This window comes from Antedon mediterranea, chromosome 3 (genome assembly GCF_964355755.1).
Source record: "Antedon mediterranea chromosome 3, ecAntMedi1.1, whole genome shotgun sequence".
NCBI classification, from domain to species: domain Eukaryota; kingdom Metazoa; phylum Echinodermata; class Crinoidea; order Comatulida; family Antedonidae; genus Antedon; species Antedon mediterranea.
In genome coordinates, this window is record NC_092672.1 from 16912909 (window position 1) to 16919411 (window position 6503).

General features: G+C 30.9%; 1 pseudogene; it reads right to left on the reverse strand.

The window, feature by feature from the left end:
- Positions 1-2455: 2455 nt before the first annotated feature.
- LOC140044079 (uncharacterized) lies at positions 2456-5327 on the reverse strand (annotated as a pseudogene).
- Positions 5328-6503: the final 1176 nt, after the last annotated feature.

The following is a 6503-nucleotide window of genomic DNA, read 5'->3' on the forward strand; positions in this document are numbered from 1 at the left end:
AAACACCAAAGAGCTTAGAATAGCTTCAAATCGCATTTTGAGACATTTTAGACCATTTTGTGTTTTTCGAAAAAACTTGTTAACATAAAAACATCAAAGTGTACAGAATAGCTTCAAATCGCATTTGGAGACGTTTTAGACCATTTTGTGATTTTCGAAAAAACTTGTTAACATAAAAACACCAAAGTGCTTAGAATAGCTTCAAATCGCATTTTGAGACATTTTAGACCCTTTTGTGATTTTCGAAAAAACTTGGTTACACAAAAACACCAAAGTGCTTAAAATAGCTTCAAATCGCATTTGGAGAAGTTTTAAACCATTTTGTGATTTTCGAAAAAACTTGTTAACATAAAAACATCAAAGTGTACAGAATAACTTCAAATCGCATTTGGAGACATACTAAAGATAGTGTAACTATCTTTGGTCATACCTAACACACACGTCACACACACCCACACAGCTACTACTAGAATAGACATGGGTTTAGAGACCAATAATTAGGCCTAATAGTATTAATAGAAACTATAATTTTAACACGTAATTCTATAGTAATTAATTATATTAAAAACACCATAAACTAAAGGCTGATTATTTCGACAATCCACACAAAACGCCGCTATTCTTCTATGAAATCGCACGCCGCAACAACAGCGGAGATAGGCCTAGAATGGTACCGCACTTCTGTAATCACTTCTTGTTGCTATACGCTTGGGTGCACACGGCGGAACAAGAAAATTTAACTGATGAATTATTCAGGTTTATTTTGTGACGTTTCATGAGGGGTCCCCAACATATGTACGAAAAAATAAATCGCCTCCGGGGGACCATAAGAATTTTTTCGAAAAATGGCTAAAATTTTCAATTTCTAAACTTCGAAAATTATGCTATAATATTGCCATTTATGCACTAACATCATCTGATAGAACCATAGTTACTAGTTATGTCAAAAAATAAAAGGGTCGAAATTTGGCCATTTTTCGAAAAAATTTCCTGCGGGGACCATAGGAATTTTTTTCGAAAAATGGACAAAATTTCCACTTTTTAAAATTCGAAAATTATGCTATAATATTTCCATTTATGCAACTATATTGTGCAAACATCATCTTATAGAGCCATAGTAACTAGTTATGTCAAAAAATGAAAGCGTCGCAATTTTGACATTTTTGGAAAATATTCCTGCGGGGGACAACAGGAATTTTTTCGAAAAATAACCAAAATGTCCACCTTTAAACTTCAATAATTAGCCTATAATATTGCCATTTATGCACATATATTGTGTTAACATCATCTTATAGAGCCATAGTAACTAGTTATCATGTCAACAAATGAAAGGATCGACATTTGGTCATTTTTCGAAATTTTTCCTGCCGGGGACCACAGGAATTTTTTCAAAAAAATAACCAAAATTTCCACCTTTTAAAATTCAATAATTAGGCTCTAATATTGCCATTTATGCACATATATTGTGTTAACATCAACTTATAGAGACATAGTAACGAGTTATGTCAAAAAATAAAAGGGTCGAAATTTGGCCATTTTTGCGAAAATTTCCCTGCGGGGGACCATAGAGATTTTTTCTAAAAATTGACAAAATTTCAAATTTCTACAATTCGAAAATTATGCTATAACATTGCAATTTATACAAATATATTGTGCTAACATCATCTTATAGAGCCATAATAACGAAATATGTCAAAAAATAAAAGGGTTGAAAGTTGGCCATTTTTCGATAATTTTCCTGCGGGGCGGCCGTTCCAAGGCAAAACCACGTAACTACAAAATATGACTTTTCGAGAAAAATGGATTTAAAGTTTGGTTGTTTGCAATTCATGAACAAATTAGTGTAAGGATGCGAAATTTTGCATGATTATATATTTATAATATTTATAATTGCATACGTTTTTTTTATTAAAACGGCCAATAAAATAAGAAGTTATTAGCACTTTTAAGAGATACGTTGTTTTGCCTTGGGATTATCGTGTATTTAGTGAAAGTAATTTCTGAGGCAAAACAACGTAACTGCGATCTTTCCGTGGTAAGACAACGTAACTGTGATCTTTCCGTGGCAAAACAACGTAACTGCGATCATTCCGTGGCAAAACAACGTAACTGCGATCTTTCGGTTGAGCTGAGCAGGATAATATTTTTGTTTTGTTTTATGCAGATCTATCGATTTTTTTTTAATGAAGCTTTTTTTAGGCCTATATAATTATATTTTTCAAATGTATAGTTAATGGGTTGGAGGGGGTCACCGTACACAGTTAAACTTAAACTTTTTATCATTTTAATCCTACAGAGTAAAAAAATTGATTTGAACAAGAAAAATATAGGGATGTATTGTATGTATTTTTTGCTAAGGTTATTAGCGTTTTATGTTAAAATGTTTTTGGGGGTAAGGGTATACCTTAATTAAAACACTAGCTAATGAATTAAAACACTAACCAATATAAATGTAATTCGTTTAAGCTTCTCAATTTAATTCATTTATTGATTCCAATTGTCGTTTAAGACCTATTCACATTTCATTCATATTCGGCGACAATTTCTAGATCCAAAGAATCATCATTTACCGGCAAGTTGTTAATAAATAATCTTTTGTATTCAGGCATACACTTACCTAGTTTCTTAAGATCATTCATTTTAACACCAGTAATACCTCTTTCTTCTGGCATGTGATCAATTAGATCCAAAGGGTTCTCATTAATCACTAACTTGTTTTCAACCTGGGATTTGAAACGTGGCTTCAGGAAATCAATTTCTCTAAATATACCCTCATGGTCGTCCTTAACAAACATGTTAAGTGAACCTCTGTGAAATTCAATTACCTTTATTTTATTAACAACTAAATCGACTTTCTTAGCTTCATTTTAAAATAGCCACATGTCGTCATACGTCAACTCTATTGTATTGACTGCTTTCTTTCTGGAAGTTCGGATAACTTCTTGCATTTCCTGAAAATCACATATCATGGGTAATTTATTAATGGCCTTTGTTATGCATCCATATACGCTGTCTGCAGCCATGAAAGTGTGCCTTTTTTCAAGGTATTTTATGGCTATACTTTGTGCGCCTATTCTATTGTCATTTACTAATAATGGCATAGCAGAAAATAGCGTGTAGTTTTTGTTTTGGGAACCACAATTATCTGCCCATAAAATGATTTCTGTGGCATCTCTTTTTGAAAGAGCAAAGTGCACATAGGAACTGGCGATGTTTGATGCCTTCCTACCTGCTTCACCTTCATGCCACAACACAGTTGTTGCTTCACTTTGTTTTCCTGGGGAAGCAAATGTTTCATTAAACATGACTAGTTTTCGGGAGAAATAATACTCTTTAGTCGTCAATTTTGGAATGTGCAGCACTTTTTGCATGTCTGCACATGCCACTTGCACCTCTCTAGATATCTTTGCTGTGTCGGCATCCAGACTGTGTCTGGCTTTTGCGGCATTACTTCGATGTTCGACATACACACGACAGAGACTGCAAATACAATCACTGCAGTCGTGGTCACTTTCAGTGCCAGGATGTGCATTTTTGTGTTCTTCACACAAGTCGCACCGATCGTTACCTGGGGTGGCAAACGAAATATTCTGACTCTTAAAAACAGTTTCGTACCACGTACGAGAGCAACTAATATTCTCTCTATCTAAGGTTTCTAGAAACAATTTGTGCATCTTAGTTACATTTAAATCGGCACTAAGATACCGTCTGTTTGGTGCATGCTCTCGTCTGTAATGTGAAATAACCGGTCTAAATGATTCTATTATGCTCGATTACTCTTTGTCTTAAGATTTCATTTTTTTTGTTTATGGGCTCGTGCCTTCCTTTTTTATCAGGCTTTGCCCCTATTATTATATTTGAGTTCATTGCTGTGTTTGCATTACGCAATGCAGCCCGAACTGAATTGTCATATTTGTAGCCCAAGGTGTGCAAAAAAAAAGTCTTGCAGACTTTCGTCGCTCCCAATTTCCACTCCAAAGTAAAGTTTCTTCTTGTAGCTTCATCACGCCTTTTTTCTTTTTGGCTGACCATATTCACTAACCAGTCTCTCCTTCTATTATAGGACATATACCAGTAGCTATGAAAGATATCTGTTCTTTGCTCTTCAGCAAACCTTTCAGTGCATTTTAACCTACACCCTCTTCCACAAGGATTTAATATTTTGAATTTCTTTGCATCTCTGGCAGTTTTTTCGGAATCGGTGCGACAGCGTTTTCTTGGTCGATCTGTATAGAATTAATCCTCACTTGTTAAACGATACCGTATACTGTAAAATATTGTTATATTTAGAAAAAAAAAAACATCATCCTCAAATGTATTGTCAGTATCTTTATTACATAAAAACAAAATTATATACATAAAATACAAAAGTAAAAATAAAAGTATAAATTAAAAAGTAATGGTTACCGTACATATAAAACAAATGAAAATAACTATATATTGATAATATTTTATATATTAAAGATAAATATGTTTTTTTCGTTTTAATCATACAAAAATATACTTATTATACTTATATTTATAAATATAAATCTAAATATAAATAATTATAATTGAACTGAATATTTTATACTTATAATAGAACATACATATACAATGAAAGTAAAAGTATTATACAAATCAAAATTTTGGATTTAAGAATTCTATATAAATTACTTTAATCACATGTGTAATTTTTTTCTTAAAGTAATCTATATATAAATTTACGTAAGGGCAAAATTCGATAAATCTCGGTTAATTTATAAAATTTTTACTCGATGGTATATAAAGTTGGTTCATACTTTCGGTACTGATTTTAACCATCTGACATAACCCTGTTTACTAATTAAATTGAGTTAGGTAATTAGTTATTGACGATTAAAACGAATTTAGGTTCAACGATTTGCCCCAAATAGGGGTGTTTTCCGATCGTGGTATACACTGTCTAATGGATGACCATCTTGAAAAATACCCGCCACAAAAATGCGAGGAGGCTTCGCATTTTCCTATCTCCTCCTACGATAATTGTTTTTAATAGCTGAAAACTGGTTGAACAGCTAGAGTCCAGCATCATAATGTTGAAGACAGGCCGATTTTCTTTAAAAAATACTATTTTGATAGATTTAATATACGATTATACAAATGTATTGATTTGCGATGAATGGAACATCCCAGAGTTTGGTTTAACACAAGTAGGTAAATTTATGAGCCCTTGGTTTAACACATACGGTAGGTAAATATATGGGCCCTTTGAGAATAAACTTGCAATACTTTGACAATACTGTAAATACCTATTAACTATTTTTGGTCGTCATTTGAATCAAACATTTCTTACTGCGAATGTTCATACTGTTAGATGTAATATAAAAATATATACAAATAAACTTTATTACTGAGATTGTGGTAAGGCTCTACTGATATATAAACACATTATTATATACAAATAAACTTTATACTGACAGTTCCTTCTCAACGTTTGTATTAATTAATAATTACCAATAATATAAACGTCGTAGTGGTGTATCGTGACATGTACTTTGATATTTCAATCGATTATGACAGTGACAGTTTTAACAAAGTATTAAATCGCAAATGTTTTACTTTATTTAGAGGTATATTATTTATAGGCCTATAAAACACGAAAAAAATATTTCGTTACTGAGTGGATAAAGAATATATTTAAAATTTGTTCCTCTTTGTACCTATCCGCTTTCCCATCCCTCAACCCTAATGTTACATACAAAACACAAATTGGGTTTCTTTAAATGAGTCCAAATCAAAAATTTGCTAATTTTAGTTGACTACATAAATTATCGTTACTATTTATTCGTTTCTGTAAACGACAATGTATTATAGTCCTGCGGTACGTACATTTGAAATCGCCAGTTTTGTTACGCTGAAATTACTGTGTATTCGAGAACCATCTGTAGGCACGACCTAGATGGTACGCGAGCGAAGCGAGCGTACCATCTAGTATATTATTAATTTAAAGAGTAATTTATTATATTTATAATGTAATTAATTAAGTCAGAAAGTAAAAGTATAATAAATAATAATAATACGACCTTACAAATGAAAATAATTACATATTAATAATATATTATATATTAAAGATAAGTATGTTTTTTTTAATCATACAAAAATAATACTTTATAAGTACTGATTATTCTTATTTATAAATATAACTATGAATAAAATTATAATTGAACTGAATATTTTTAAACTTATATAAAAATACATATACAATGAAAGTAAAAGTATAATAAATAATAATAGTAATACGACCTTACACATGAAAATAATTACATATTAATAATATATTATATAATAAAGATAAGATTTCTTTTTCGTTTTAATCATACAAAAATATACTTTAAAAGTACAGATTATTATTTTTATTTATAAAAATAAATCTCAATAAAATTATTAACTAAACTGAATATTTTTAAACTTATATAAAAAATACATATACAATGAAAGTAATATGTAATACTAATAAAATAATAAAATGGATATGCAATATG